This window comes from Pelodiscus sinensis, chromosome 2 (assembly GCF_052426305.1).
Source record: "Pelodiscus sinensis isolate ZL-2025 chromosome 2, ASM5242630v1, whole genome shotgun sequence".
NCBI classification, from domain to species: domain Eukaryota; kingdom Metazoa; phylum Chordata; order Testudines; family Trionychidae; genus Pelodiscus; species Pelodiscus sinensis.
In genome coordinates, this window is record NC_143053.1 from 109,416,124 (window position 1) to 109,431,367 (window position 15,244).

The 15,244-nt window shown below is 44.7% G+C and overlaps 1 protein-coding gene across 20 annotated transcripts in view; it reads right to left on the reverse strand.

Moving 5' to 3' along the window:
* Positions 1–15,244, reverse strand: part of ATXN1 (ataxin 1) — a 291,336-nt gene that overhangs the window by 25,984 nt on the left and 250,108 nt on the right. Inside the window, exon 1 of one of the 20 annotated variants that reach the window (XM_089776375.1) lies at positions 5,809–10,148. The exons of the other annotated variants lie outside the window; for them this stretch is intronic. The gene's annotated coding sequence lies outside the window, so the exon portion shown is untranslated. Of the gene's footprint in view, positions 1–5,808; positions 10,149–15,244 lie in introns of those variants that run through there. 20 annotated transcript variants of the gene reach the window in all.

Genomic DNA, 15,244 nt, shown 5'->3' on the forward strand with positions numbered 1-15,244 from the left:
AGAGACTGTGTGTAACTAGGAGTGTTTAAACTGCTACCACAACCTCTAGGAACTACAGGCAGTCCCCAGGTTACATGGATCCGACTTACATCGGATCCCTACTTACAAACGGGGTGAGGCAACCCCGCACTAGCTGCTTCCCCCCAGCAGACCAGGGAGACGCGGAGCGGCTTTTTTCAGCAGACACCTCAGCTTGAGAATAAAGGACTGAGGGAAGTGAGGTGTGGGAGAATAAAACTGAGCTCTGGAGAAATGTTTGGCTAGAGTTTCCCCTACAATATGTACCAATTCCGACTTACATACAAATTCAACTTAAGAACAAACCTACAGTCCCTATCTTGTACGTAACCCGGGGACTGCCTGTACTCTAACCCAAAGAACAACTGGATTATGATGCAAATGTCTTTCCACCGTATTGGAATCTGCATAACAAATAGAGAACTAGATACTGTATATTCACGAATTCTCTTAGGATAAGCATCTATAACTTTCAATTGAGAAGGTCAAAGCTATACATTTCTCATCCAACTAAACAGTGTTTGGATTTGGACTTTTAGTTCTGGCTCATCGTGAGTTATAAGCGAATGCTCTTTGAATTTCATCTGCTGTGAATATTTTCACTATTTTATTATATTTAATAAAGCACAATTCTTGTGGTTTTGATTTTCAGGCTTTACAGAGTCCCAAAAGACCATGCTCTTGTTCTCACTGAATTTGATTGTGAAATCTCAGTTAACCAGAGTGTGAGCAAGACTGGTCCCAAATGGGCCTGATTCCCCATCATGCAAAATGCATGTGTCCTTCCTGGACAGAAGGATAGCCTTTCACATCCACTGTGCCTAGCTGCAAATGGCTAAACAGGATTCAATGCAACAGAGAACCAGGCCCATATAGGTCTAAAAGCTACTGTCTTCCTACAGCTTCCTATGCTTAAATGAGGCGTGTCTGGGGTATATGCAGGGGTTGGAGTTCAGAGCTGGGTGTCCTATGATGAGACATGTTAATAGCACAACCTAACACAACCTCACAACAGACAACATGCAAGGTTATGCTAAATGGCAGTATGAGATCATCTCTTATGTGGAAGATTATAACAAACAACTCCCAAGAGATGGGTTTTGCAGTGCAGCATCACTGCACCCACGTTTATAACTGATTTTAATGGAGTTGTGCTCATTTAGTCTTTAGTGAATTTGACTCATTACATGAAACACAAGCAAAAGCTGCTATAATGGTCCAGGGGGAATCCCTTCTATTCTGGAAGATATTTGAGTTAGTGACTGCAATGCACCGGGGCCTGCGGCACTGTCCGTGTCTGAGTTTGTTCAATTCATTCCACCACACTTTTCAGCAGAGAGCACCCCTGTATAAATGTGCTCTCCGTGGGATCTTACCATCATATGTTTTAAGGGCTGCCTTCCTTTTATGCACAAGCATGATCAAATCCCAGGATTCTGGGTGTGAACTGAGTGTTATATAGGTCAGTAAGGAATTATTTAGCCCATCTCTAGTATTGCACGGTTGGACAGATGCCACATGTGTGGGATTTTGAAACTTTTGTTTAAAACATCTGGTGGTGGCCATTGCCAAAGGCAGGATACTAGATTTGATGGACCAATGGTCTGATCTAGCATGACAAATCCCCTACTACTATGCTTCTAAACCAACCCTCCTGGGGCGTTTTAGCAGCTTAAATGAATGGATAGAGTTCATTTATAAACAAGTATAATAACTGAAACGACTTTATTGATGCTTTCCATTTAAATAAAACATACCCAGCTAATAATGGGAGCTGCCCACATAATTTTCCATTGAAAATTTCACATGTACAACTAAAATGATAGCAACTCCCATGCTCCAGCCATCATAACATGATGCAGAAACTGTCATTTCTACATGCACGTGCATACACACATCTCTTTTACAAGTCATGTGAGTCTTGTTCCATGTGCAAAGCATGAATGTGAGCAGTAACGTGTCTTTTTTTTTAGGCTCACACCCATATGGCATAACAAACTATAAAAATTTCTGCCCTGATTCTCAGAGGAGATGCACACCCTCAACTCTCACTAATATAAATAGTAATTGTGGGCTTTCAGCACCTCTGAACATCAGGCCATTAGCTTGTAGCATAAAGCAGCCAATTTGGGGCTGCTAGTTTATACACAACAACAGATGCTTTTCAAAGGAAGAATGGGCTTTTCTAAATAAGCTGGGATCTGGGCAGTCTGAAGGAATTGTCTAAGGGGAGGTTTTCACAGGCACAATGAGATGCTAAATGCCAATGACTTTCAATGGGAGACAAAGCTCCTACATGCCCTCTTAAATCCTTGAAATCTCCCTTCAATATTTACTAGGGGGCTATGTCCCCTGCTCGCTATGCTTGCCAACCCCCCTCTCTCTGGGGGTAGGTATATGGCCAGAGGGAGGGGGCAGGGTGTCTAACCAGGAGGGAGGGGGCAGGAGTGGACTGGGGGTGTGGTCTCTCAGCGGAAGGGTGAGGAGGTTGGTCCTGCCTTGGGCAGAGGCTGGATTAGATGACCTCCTGAGGTCTCTTCAAGCCCTAGGATTCTAGGAGGCTGGAAGTGTGGGGCGTTGGCTGGGGGAGTATGAGTGAGGGGGCTGAGAGTGCAGGGTGTCAGCTTGGGGGGGTATGAATGAGGTGGTATGGGGTTTTGGCAGATGGTGGTGAGCGAATGGGGCGGGGGGAGGGATCTTGGCAGGGCAGTGAGTGAAGGGACCAGGCACACAGGTTCTCTGCTTGTGGAGGTCACTTACTTGCTTTCGCGCAGCTCCCAGCAGTGTAGCTCAGGCCCCGCCTACTACTGTTTTTAAAAATCTAGCTGATTTGTTTTGCATTAATCGCTTGAATTAACTACAATTAATTGAGAACCTTAATTTTCATGCCATTCTATACGTTGAGAGTTTGCTCTCACCTGCAGTGTTGGCTGTGTTCACTTTGGTCAGCCTTCCTCCAAAAAGATGTAACAGACACAGAGAGCTTTGCAAGCTAGGCAGTGAAAACAATTAGAGACCCAGTAAGGTTATGTGTGGAGAGAGACTGAGCAGACTGGGACTGCATCGTGCTGCCAGCAGACAGCTCCCTGGAGCATGTCAACACTACACATACCAACGAATACGCAGGCACACACTGGGGGCTTGGATAGCGGAGGTGACGCAGTGCAGCCCCGGGGTGGCTCGGATGGTGGAGGGGACCCAGCAAGGCCTGAGGGTACAGGGGTCGGGCTGAGATGGCGGAGGAGACCCAGCCCCAGCAGCTTTGCCCTGGCGGTGCAGCCCCCTGGGGCGCGAAGAGGGAGCTGGAGCAGCCCATGCCCGGAGGGGACTGTGCCGAGGCTGGCCACAGCAAGCGGCTAAGTACCGAGGCAGAGGTGGGCAGTGGCTGCAGAATGTGGATGCTGATGACATGATGACACAACTCTATCATCCCGCAGGAAATTTATATATTATATATATCTAATATATAAAGGAGAATGTTTGTAAGTTTGTGCGCTAATAACTTGGACACTATAAGAGCTACTGCAACCAAACTTTGCATGGGATAACCTTTCCTGAAGGAGAAGGTTTAAAGGTACTTTTGGACCCGATGGGGCCTGAGCTCAAGCTGTAAAAATCAAAAAGTAACCCGCTGCGTTACACTGCAGAGGCCGCCCCGCCCACCCTAGGTCCCGTGCCCACCACCTGTGGCCCCCAGCACCGTCCAGGACTCACCCCCTCCTGCCTGAGAGGTTACATTAGTGACCCTTTCCCCTCCCCCCTCTCCATGCCAGCACAATGTGTCGGGCACCCGCCCTGCCCCCCGCGGCACCTGCAGCCCCGGGCGCAAGCTGGGGTGCCCCTCCCGCATATAATCTCCCCTCCACCCGGGGTCGCACCCCCCGTCGCCCGAGGATGACGCGGACCTATATTTTAATCCCGATAGGAATCAGTGCAACTTTTCTAGCCAAATAGTTGACTACTGTTTTTCTCCAGTTTCCCGAGCAATGCCTGGGTAACTCCAGCTAGTGTACTACTGTGTGTGTGTGTGTGTAACTCCAGCTAGTGTACTACTCTGTGTGTGTGTGTAACTCCAGCTAGTGTACTACTCTGTGTGTGTGTGTGTGTAACTCCAGCTAGTGTACTACTCTGTGTGTGTGTGTAACTCCAGCTAGTGTACTACTCTGTGTGTGTGTGTGTGTACACACACACGTACAGAGAGAGAGATTAAAGAATAATGGGGCTGTTGTCGAGCAATCCCACTTACCTTGATGTAAGGTAAGAATCAGTTAATTAGACCTTATTTAGTTAATTCTGTACAGGCCTAAGTGACCACAAACAATTCACCAGAATGCATGGAAAACTCCCCTGTGATAGGGGCCACAGCTCCTGGTTATTTAGGCCCTGATTCAGCAAAGCACTTAAGACTGAAGCACACTGACAGTCTCTACCTGTATGCTTCAATTTAAGTTTGTGCTAACATCCTCTGCTGAATCAGGGCCCTTGACAGTGGGTGGCAGCAAAAATTTTAAATGCAGGCAACTCTGCACAGAACCCAGTACATGTAGCTCCATTTGTGTCGTAGGAGGTTGGTGGTGACCTGAAGTTTCCCTCGCCCACTCTTTTTACTGAATGAGTCAGTGATGCTTGGGTGTGCCCTGCAGAAATGGCTCCCTAACTCTCTTCAAACCTTGACCACATGCATAGGGCTGTGATCATAGGAGTCAGTTATGTTCCAAGGTGTGTGTGTTCTGACAAAAGAACTGTTCCCTAGGTCCTCTCCACAATGCTTAAACTCGCTCTGCTACCAAAGCTCCTGGACAAAATGATCAGCTAGCTATTCCTGACTCATACTTTTCAGGAAGCTTCCCCTTTTCATGGCCAGTATTAAAGGCAGATAAAAAAGGTGGGCCAGATTCATCATTCAAGTAACCTCTCTGACTCCAACACAGGTAGGGTGAAATTGTTCCCCTACTGTTCGATCTGACTAGATAAGAGAATTAATTACAACCAAACACAACAATGTGTGTTTATGGTAATGCAGCCCCCTTCCACAGTCAGAGTTCGCAATCAAATAAAACATTGCAGCCAAGATTACAAATAACCAGAGCCCTTCTCAAATGAGGGGCATTCACAAATGAACACGTTGTGTTAACATGCGGTGCCAGGAATCTGTTTTTAACCACACCACTGAAAATGCATACTAGCCAGGACTACCAGAGTGAACTTAACATTACATCCAATCAAAACATTCTAAGGAAATTGGAAGCAGCTTCTCTTTAAAATGAAAAGCTTTTGTGCTACTGAGACCAGTGAAGATAGGAAAATCAGAGAAATGCAGTAAAGATAAAGATTTTTCATAAAAACAAAAGGAAAAGCGGCCTTTTTTAAATTTCAGAAAAAACTGAGCAGGACCAACCAGCAAGTCACAGCCAGGGGCTCTTCGTAAACCTGGGTAAGTGGCTAGCTTGTTTTCCCACTGCTGTGACCACCTCTAGGAGAGTATCTTACTGGGCTGCCATTTGAATCCAAGGGCAAATCGCTTGCAAACACAGTGAAATGGACAAAGGGACGCGTCGCTACCTGCAGCTGTTTTCAATCGAAAAGCTGAGTAATTATTGCAGCCCTCTCCTGTGGCTCATATGGAGCGCAGCATGGAGCTGTAAAGCATTATGCAAGTCTAGTGTGCTGCCAGATCTCCTAGAGCACTCAGCAGCCAAGTCACTCCCTCCCACCATTGGCTCAGCTTCATTAACTTAATCAGGTATTCATTCATTCATTCATTCATTCAGAAAAGAAAATTACACTAACCTTGGCGTATAGCCAGTGCCATGTACACAAGGAGTGCGCTGACATCAGCTGCATCAACCTGAGGCTAAGAGATAAAGGCGGGTAACTAACATTTGCCATTCTTCGAGATGAATTTCGTTTTGAATGGGGCTTTTGCACACATACGTTTGTCACAGCCTACTTCAAGTACCCGGGGCTGCCTTTGTGAACAGCTGCTGGCTGAGGCGATGTGGGAATGGGGAGCCACTCCTCAAGTCAAGGCAGCCAGCAAGCAGCAAAGAGTTGTGCTGCCCATCCTGGTACTGCAGGACCAGAAAAGTGAACTAATGAATATTATGGCTGAGCCAGAATATGCAATCCTTCATTTTGCTGGGAGTTCCTTTCTCTCTCTGCCATGTTGCTCAGCATCAAACATGAATCCCTTTTAATCACACAGTCCTTGCACTTTCTTTACACAGTCTTGGCACGTAAGTCTACAAAGGATATTACTTCTCCCCTGCAACTGTCCGATGGAAAAGCCAGTTCATGAATATCCTCAACCAGAAAAACAGCATGAACTTTATGTACCTCTGTGCACTGATGGAAGCAATAACGAAACAAGGCTAACAAAACAATGGAACGTTTCAGGAGCTACTCACTGCACACAGTTCCTAAGGAACACAACCACTACCACTGCGGTCTGGTTTTGTTTTAAAAAATGGATTTTTAAGAAAGACTGAAGAACGCACTGCTTGAAAGCCACTCCCCTGAGTTCTTAGGCATAAGCATGCTTACGCACATGAAATACCAAGCAATTTCTGACAATTCTACAGTTCTCAGAAACTTCCCTCCCCTGCAGTCTAATTTCTTAGTTAGAACTTTTGTTTCAATTATTCAAACAGTTGGGGCTAGGCTGCACTAGAAGTGTTACAAAGGCACAGGCTGCGCGCCTCTGTCGCATGTCTGGTGAAGATGCTCTCTGCTGACAGGAGACAGCTCTCCTGTTGATATAATAAAACCACCTCCCAATGAGCCAGCAACCGTCCCAGTGGAAGAAGCTCTCCCACTGATATAGTGCTATTCACACTGCTGCTCAGGTCGGCGTAAACTGCATCGCTCGGTGGGTGGGTGGACGCACACACGTGTGGCTTATTCACACTCCTAAGGGACAGAAGTTATAGTGACATAAGCAAAAGAGTGCACATGCCCTTTAAACAGTAGTTTATGCCTACTCTATTCTTGGTCTTCATCTCCAAATAAATACAACCCTAGGCTTGAACCCTCTTTCATCCACTTACCCTGCCTGGCCTTCTTTCCCATTCTGCATCCCCAACTAACGTCTCCTCCCTAAAGACTGTCCCAACTCTATCCCCTGCCTCAATTTTTCCCTGTACTACTAATTTCATTTTTATCCCTTTTGTTCAATCAGTTACCCGTCCATTCTTTAGAGTGATAATACTCTCTTCTGTTAGTTGCTCTGATTTATTTTTAAATTAAACCCCGTGCCACTGAGATTCCATTGTGTGTGACACTCTACTGTCAAACGTCTCAGAATATACAGTGCACCTAGTGAGCACATACTGTGAGGTACTTTTGTGGCACAATGAGGCTATACTATTTTTAAAGAGAGTCTTCAGGAAAATGAGCGAAGTAGAAAAAATAATCTGTTAGGGAGAAGGGTAAGAAAGGGAAAGAAGCATATATATTTATCTGTTCTTCTACAGATTGTTGAAGCCACATTATTCCCAGGATGGAAGCGAGGCAAAATGAGTGAGGTAATATCTTTGGACAGAACTTGGTCCAATATACAGCCGCTCCCCGAGTTATGACCACCTCCACTTACGACCATCCGCACTTACGAATAAAGCGGTCGTAAATGCAGATCCGAGTTATGAATGGCGATCCACGCTTACGAACAGCGTGGTCGCCATGTAACTCTATGGAATCCGAGTTACGAACACTTTGAGTTACGGACTAAGTGTTGGTCCGTAACTTGTTCATAACTCGGAGAGCGGCTGTATTACCTCACCCACCTTGTCTCTCTTAAATTCCAATCAAATTTAACTTTACCAGAGACTCGGGTTTGGTTCAGACAATTGATAGGGATATGATTTGCACAATTCAGGATCTTTTTATGAGCCATTTCACCTCTCCTTGATAAAGAATTGCAGAAGAAATTGAAGGTTTAATGATATAATGAAAAAGAACAAGAGTGTGATATTTCAACATTTTAAAATGAGAGCTGTATGTCTAACCAGGCTGCCGTCTCCGGGACTACATCGACACTGGCAGCCGTTCTTGCACAAAAACTTGCCTACTGTCTTCACTGCACGCACGTTCTTCCACAAGTAAATTTACAGTATAGCGTTGTAAAACAGGGCTTCTTCCGGAAGAGTTATTTCTCTCCCCACGAGGAATAAGCCCTCTTGCGCAAGAGCTTTTCCACAAAAGGGCAGTGTAGACAGGCAACATGAATTTCTTGCGCAAGAAGCCCCTATGGTTAAAATGGCCATCAGAGCTTTCTTATGCAAGAGAGAGTCTACACTGCCATGGATGCTCTTGCGCAACAGCACATCTCTTGCACAAAAGGACATGGCAGTGTCGATGCTCTCTTGTGGAAGATTTTTTGCACAAGAACTCTACCGCAAAAGAGTTCTTGCGCAAGAAGCCACCAGTGTAGACGTAGCCCAAGTGTATTCCTTGCAAGTGTCAAGTAAATTTTCCCCTCTCCATTTTTGAAAGCCCTAGTTCTGTCTGTTGCCATCTCACTTGGGATTCACTTAATCACTGAAAGAGAAACTAATATGCCTGTTGGAGAAGCAGAATCACATCTCAAGCACACTCTGAAGCACATACACTGCATAACCAATCTGTTGTCTACAATTTATTTAAGAGAGCATGCCTGTCTCTGAGTTTGTCTATCTGTCCAAGAACGCCTCCTAAAGGGTAAGAGCTAGGACCACCAAATTTGGTAGGCAGCTTCTTCTCATCATAACTTAAAGCAAGGCCAGGATTTGGTTGTGCCAGGACAATGGGATGTGCCTGGAATGAGAAAGCTTCTCATAAAACCATACAGAAAAGATACAGAATCACCAGGCAGGTGAAAGAGGGGGTCATGCCCATCCATCCAAAACTGTTCTTGCCCTGAGCCTTCCACCCCACAGGCACCCTTTAGGGAGAGCAGGGGAGCTGAAGCTCCTCTCTCCCCTTGCCAATTTATACAGGAACATTGCTGGCTGTTCCCCTCCACCAGGGAGCAAGGGGAAAGTGCAGTTTGCGACACTCTTCACTCTGGCTGGGAAGCATAATGGGCAGAAGAACCTGGACCGGCCCCAGCCTAGGGACATGCACCACTTCTCAACTGTGCCTGCTGGAGCTGCACCAACCATGAAGAAGTGCTTCTCACCTGGCCCCAAGCTGCTGCGGAGAGAGGGCTGGGGTAGAGCTCTCTCCCCGTGGCAGCCTGTACACTGAACCCTTCATCCATCCCCAGCCCCACTCCGGAGCAATGACTGAAATGAAGAAATACAAAAATTAATTGAATTACGGACCCAAGAAATGCTGGTAAATCTCCTAGTATCTGCATATCCGGTTCATAATAAAGCACTCCATATACAATGCAAAGAGTAAATACTGACGATGTCAATGTCTATGGGCTGAACTGCAGCACCAAGTGGTAAATGGCATTTATTGCACATTTCTGACCACACCGCCTGCATTCTAATCACTAATTTAACATTCCAGATACCACAGCAGCTTCAAATACTTGCCATTTTTTATAAAAAATATAACCTGAAAGAGAAATGCACGGGTCTGTCTGCCACAAAAAGCTACTCGTCTGAGGTGTAAGATAAATCTTGTTTAGTCCTATATGAGTGGTAGGTTTAAAGTCTGGTGTCTCAAGGCTTATCAGAGCTAGAAACGCAGAAATTGCCCTTACCAGGGATTTATTTTTAACCCTAGCCTCTTGTGAGATAACCAACCTTAAAGTCATTATATTGTTATACAGGAACTATCTGACACACTTCTCTAACATCTTTGTCATTAAAAACTACATGATGGCAACTGGTTTAAAGGTTGTGCTGGAACTCATAAGCAGTATAGTTATCCCAGACTCATGGGGAAAAAAATCTATATGCCACATCACATCATTGTGTATCTGCTATATAAATCCTTGCTGTAGGCTGACCAGGGAGATTAGCTTTGGTCCTCTGTAGCAGTGGTTCCCAACCTTTTTATACCTCAAACAAAAGAGAGGACTATGCAGCATTTTAAAGACTAACAAGATGGTTTATTAGGTGATAAGCTCATCACTTAATAAACTATCATGTTAGTCTTTAAAGTGCTGCATAGTCCTGTCTTTTGTTTCAGCTAGACCAGACTAACACGGCTGCATCTCTATCACTATCTTTATACCTCAGACCAGCAAACTCATTCACAAACTTCTGGCAGACTAGCATCATTTTATTTGCATATTCGCAGAGTCCCCGTCACCCAACCCCCAGTGCCAGCTTCCCCCCCACAGAGCCCCTCAATGCCATTCCCGACTTAAGAGTCTACCAGCACCACAAGACCCCTTAGTGCCAGCTTCCTGTTTCGAGAAACCCACTGCATCCAACTGTCCCAGCCCCCACCCCAGTGCCAGCCCCCAATCCCTAATATTAGACTCATCCCTAGTACCCCCCAGTGCCAGTCCTGCCCCGTAGGCCCCTCACTACTAGCCCCACCTCCAGAGTCCCCCAGTGCCAGCTCCACACCCCGATGCCCCAGTGCCAGCCCTCTGCCTTTTAGAACCTCCCCACCTCATAGACTTCCCCAATACTCCCACATCCCTCCTTCAGAGCCCCCCAGTATTTGCTTCGCCCCTGGAGCCCTCAGCACTAGCCCTGCTGCTGGAGTCCCCAGAGCCTGCCCCAGCCCCCTCACCTAGCCCTACGCTGCCTCCCAGCTGCCAGCTAAGTGCTGCTGCCCGGGTTGTGGCTGCTCTAAGGCTGCTGTGCCTGGCTCCGTGTGGCCCTCCCACTGCGCAGGGAACTGCTCTTCTGCATCCGGGAGGAGACCACCCCCCTGGCCCGGCGCTGGTTGGCAGACAGGCACAGCAGGACACACCTCTCCCAACAGCCACGGCAAGAGAGGAGGCGCTGGGTGGTGTATCCCAGCCCCAGAGCTGCCGCGGCCCAGCAGTTCCCAGCTCGGCACCGGTCCGCAGCCTGGTGGTTGGGAACCGCTGCCCTATAGTGACAGATGTTTAAATACAGTTTGCCACCACATTTCACTGGCCATTTCAGACAGGATTTTGAAAGTTTTTCTTCCAGACCAGGTTGGAAACAAGGCCTGGTGAGAAATTTGTGACCATGCTTTGTCTGTATCCAGAAAAAGTGAAGAATTCAGTTCCCAGTGCTGTCAGATAAACACCTTCCATAAGCACTAACTAAATTAAGAACAGAGAGAGGTATTCTAGGCTGGGGTTACAACACTCACGAGTTTGTGCATTGTTTATCTGACGTTTAACCACCATTCTTCTTACAAAAGGTACTAAACATGCCCAGCTCATCCACTGCCATGCTAGAATCGACAGGGAAGAAGTCTGTGAGAATTCCTTTGCAAAAATCCCTCTATAAAGCTATATTGCCCTGTTAGTAAATTTGCCTCCCTACAGAAAAGGTCATGAAGTGCTTCCAAAACATGGAAGATCCAGGGAAATCTGTTGGAAGGCCAGATTAACCTACATATATAAGCCCAGTGCGCCACACTAGCTCTGGCCCTTGGAAGTGTAAGGCGTGTGATATAAATGTAATGTATCCCACAGTTCCACAAGTTAACATGTAGATATCATCACCACAAATGTGTCATACATATTTGTGTGTACATGGTACAGATAGGGAGTTCTTTGGAATTGTATTTGTGTTTTATTTGTGTTGTAAAATAAAAACAACATTGGACCCCCAACTAACTGACAACTGTGTCTGGAAACACTATGTGGGGTGGTTGTAGCTATGTTGGTACCAAGATATTAGGAAAACAAGGTGGATGAGGTAATACCTTTTGCTGAACCAATTACTGTTGGTGAGAGAAAAGTTAGCTGAACCATTAGCTATTGTCTTTGAAAAGTCATGGAAGACAGGAGAAATCGCAGAAGACTGAAAAGGGCATATATGGTGCCCCTCTATATTAAGGGAAATAAGAACAACCCAGAAGACTACAGACCAGTCAGATTAACTTCTGTGCCAAGATAGATAATGGAGCAAATAATTAAGGAATTCATCTGCAAACATCTCGAAGATAATAAGGTGATAGGACAAATCATGTCAAACCAATCTGATAGCTTTCTTTGATAGGATAACAAGTCTTGTGGCTAAGGGGGAAGTGGCGGATGTGGTATACCTAGACTTTAGTAAATCATTTGATATGGTCTCACATGACCTTTGTATCAGTGAACTAGGGAAATACAACCTAGATGGGGATACCATACGGTGGGTGCTTAACTGACTGGATAACCGTTCTCAGGCTGTGTCTAAACTACATCCCTTTCTCGAAAAAGGGATGTAAATTAGACACTTTGAAATTGCAAATGAAGCCAGGATTTAAATGTCCCATGTTTCATTTGCATAATGGTGTCTGTGGGGTTTTTTTTCTGAAAAGGGGCTTTTCGAAAGAAAAATGGCTGTTTAGACAGGGATTGGCCGAAAATAAAGCCCTTTTTCGAAAGCTCCTGTCAGGAGAACAGGGATGTAGTTTAAACACAGCCTCAGAGAATAGCTATTAATGATTCACAGTCATACTGGAAGGGCATAACAAGTGGGGTTCCACAGGGGTCAGTTTGGGGACCGGTTCTGTTCAATATCTTCATCAACAATTCAGGTATTGGCATAGAGAGTACGCTTATGAAGTTTGCAGATGATACCACGCTGAGAGGGATTGCAAGGGCTTTGGAGCATAGGGTCATAATTCAAAATGATCTGGACAAACTAGAGAAATGGCCTGAGGTAAATAGGATGAAGTTTAATAAAGACAAATGTACTCCACTTAGGAAGGAACAATCAGTTTCACACATACAGAATGGGAAGCAACTGTCCAGTAAGGAGTACAGCAGAAAGGGATCTAGGGGTCATAGTGGACCACAAGCTAAATATGAGCCAACAGTGTGACGCTGTTGTCAAAACAAACAATCAACTAACCACAAATATGATTCTGAGTTGCATTAACAGGAGTGTTGTGAGCAAGACACATGAAGGGTTCTTCTGCTGTACTCTGCACTGATTAGGCCTCAGTTCAAATAGCGTGTCCAGTTCTGGGCACCACATTTCAAGAAAGAGGTGGAGAAATTTGATATTAAAGGTCTAGAAAACATAACCTATGAGGGAAGACTAAAAACTGTGTTTGTTTAGTTTAGAAAAGAGAAGACTGAGGGTACGTCTAGATTACATGCCTCTGTCGCCAGAGGCATGTAGATTAGGCTACCAGACATAGGAAAATGAAGCGGCAATTTAAATAATCGCCGCCTCATTTAAATTTATATGGCTGCCGTGCTGAGCTGACAAACAGCTGATCAGCTGTTTGTCGGCTCAGCGCGATAGTCTGGATTCGCAGGTGTCGACATCAAAGGTATTTGTCGACCACCCAGGTAAACCTCATCCCAGGAGGCATACCTGGGTGGTCGACAAATACCTTTGATGTTGACACCCGCGCGTCCAGACTATCGCGCTGAGCCTACAAACAGGGGACAGGACTTGATGAGCTTTCAAGGTCCCTTATATTTCTAGTATTCTGTGATTCTAAGGGTGTGTCTACACTGCAGAGCTTAACTCAAAATAAGCTGCGCAAACTGAGCTACGTCAATTGTGTATCTTACATCAAAACAGCTTATTTCAAATAGGGAGCATCTACACAGCACTTATTTTGAAACAGAGCACTCTTCATCCAAGTTTCCTTATTCCTCATACAATGAGGGTTACAGGAGTGAGAGAAGAAGTCTTCCAGCTTGACAGTATTTTGACACTATTTTGAAATAACTGCCTGCTATGTAGATGCAGACTAAGTTATTTCAGAATAGCGCTATTTCAAAATAGTGTTGCAGTGTAGACGTACCCTAAGTTTCCAACCTACACAGAGCTCTTCTCTTCAGGAAGAGCTCTATATAGCTTGGAAGTGTGCCTCTCTCACTATCAGATGGTTCAATAAAAGGTATTACCTCACCCATTTGTCCCTGCACACACTAATTTTTTGAGTGCTCTCTTCTGTCTCCCTTCTCTGATGTTTTCTCTGTTAGCTTGAATGAATAATTTGTTAATCAGTTTTTGTCTGTGGCGAGAGGCTTGATTTGTGGACTTTCAGCTCTGGTTCTGGAAAGTAATTCCTCCTCTTTTTTTTTCTGTTCCACTTCTTGTGTAGAACATAAACGTATGAAACATGTTTCTCAGTTAACTACTGCAATGGATGCTACTTACATTTGTTTTGAACACACATATGTATCACAAAAGATATGGAACAATCATTAAAACACACAGATAGGGGAAATAAAACAATAACACCACCAATAATTACTACTGAGAAAACTACAGAGTTGGAAAGATACAAAAACAATTTTCTTTAGCAAACACAGATGCTAAAACTGAAATAAACCCTGTCTACACTGTGGTTGAAACTATGTTAAGGCATTAGAGCTCGTTGGGAATTTTTCCAACAAAATATTTTTCCATCAGAAAATGCCAATTAGTCAAAGTAAAACTATTTGCAAGAAAGGGTTGGTTTAGATTTTGAAAAAAATCTGAAATTTAAAAGTTTAATTTTTCAGTTCAGAATGACATTTGTTACAAATTTAAGTTAATTTATAGCAAGATTTTTCTTTAAAAAAGGACAAAATTGCGATCAATAGATTCAAAATTTCCAAAACATTTCGACTGACCTAATCCAATCTTTTCCCTGAATTTTCAATTATCAACATTTTTCAAGATTTCAACTTTTCACCCCAATCCGAGATGGGAAAATGTTCAAACTTTCAAAAATTCTTGCAGGACAGAAAAACCATTTCCTACCTAGTTCTAATTTCTAACTAAGGGGGTTAAATCTCCTTCTACTTAAGATAGTTCAGGTTGAACCTCTCTAATCCAGAACTCTCTCATCTTTTTATTTGGTTCTAAACTCTCTCATCCAGGAACATCCATCATCCAGAATGATTATGGTTAGCCAGATGTCCACTTTTCATGGGTGTGGCCAAGATTCCTGAGGTCCCACAAAATTTGTTTACAGCCATCAGTCCTAGCTCTCAGTGTTCTGTGCTGTTATTTATCTCTAATTTACCTCTAAATTTTCTCTAACAACATAGTAAGCAATGGAAGTGTTGGTAATGCTCCTAGACAACGCTGACCTCCCGTGGTCCAGAAAATTCTCTCGTTCAGAACCAGTCACATCCCGAGGGTTCTGGACTAGGGAGGTTCAACCTGAATCAAAAAAAGGAATACTGGGATGGTTGGAGTAT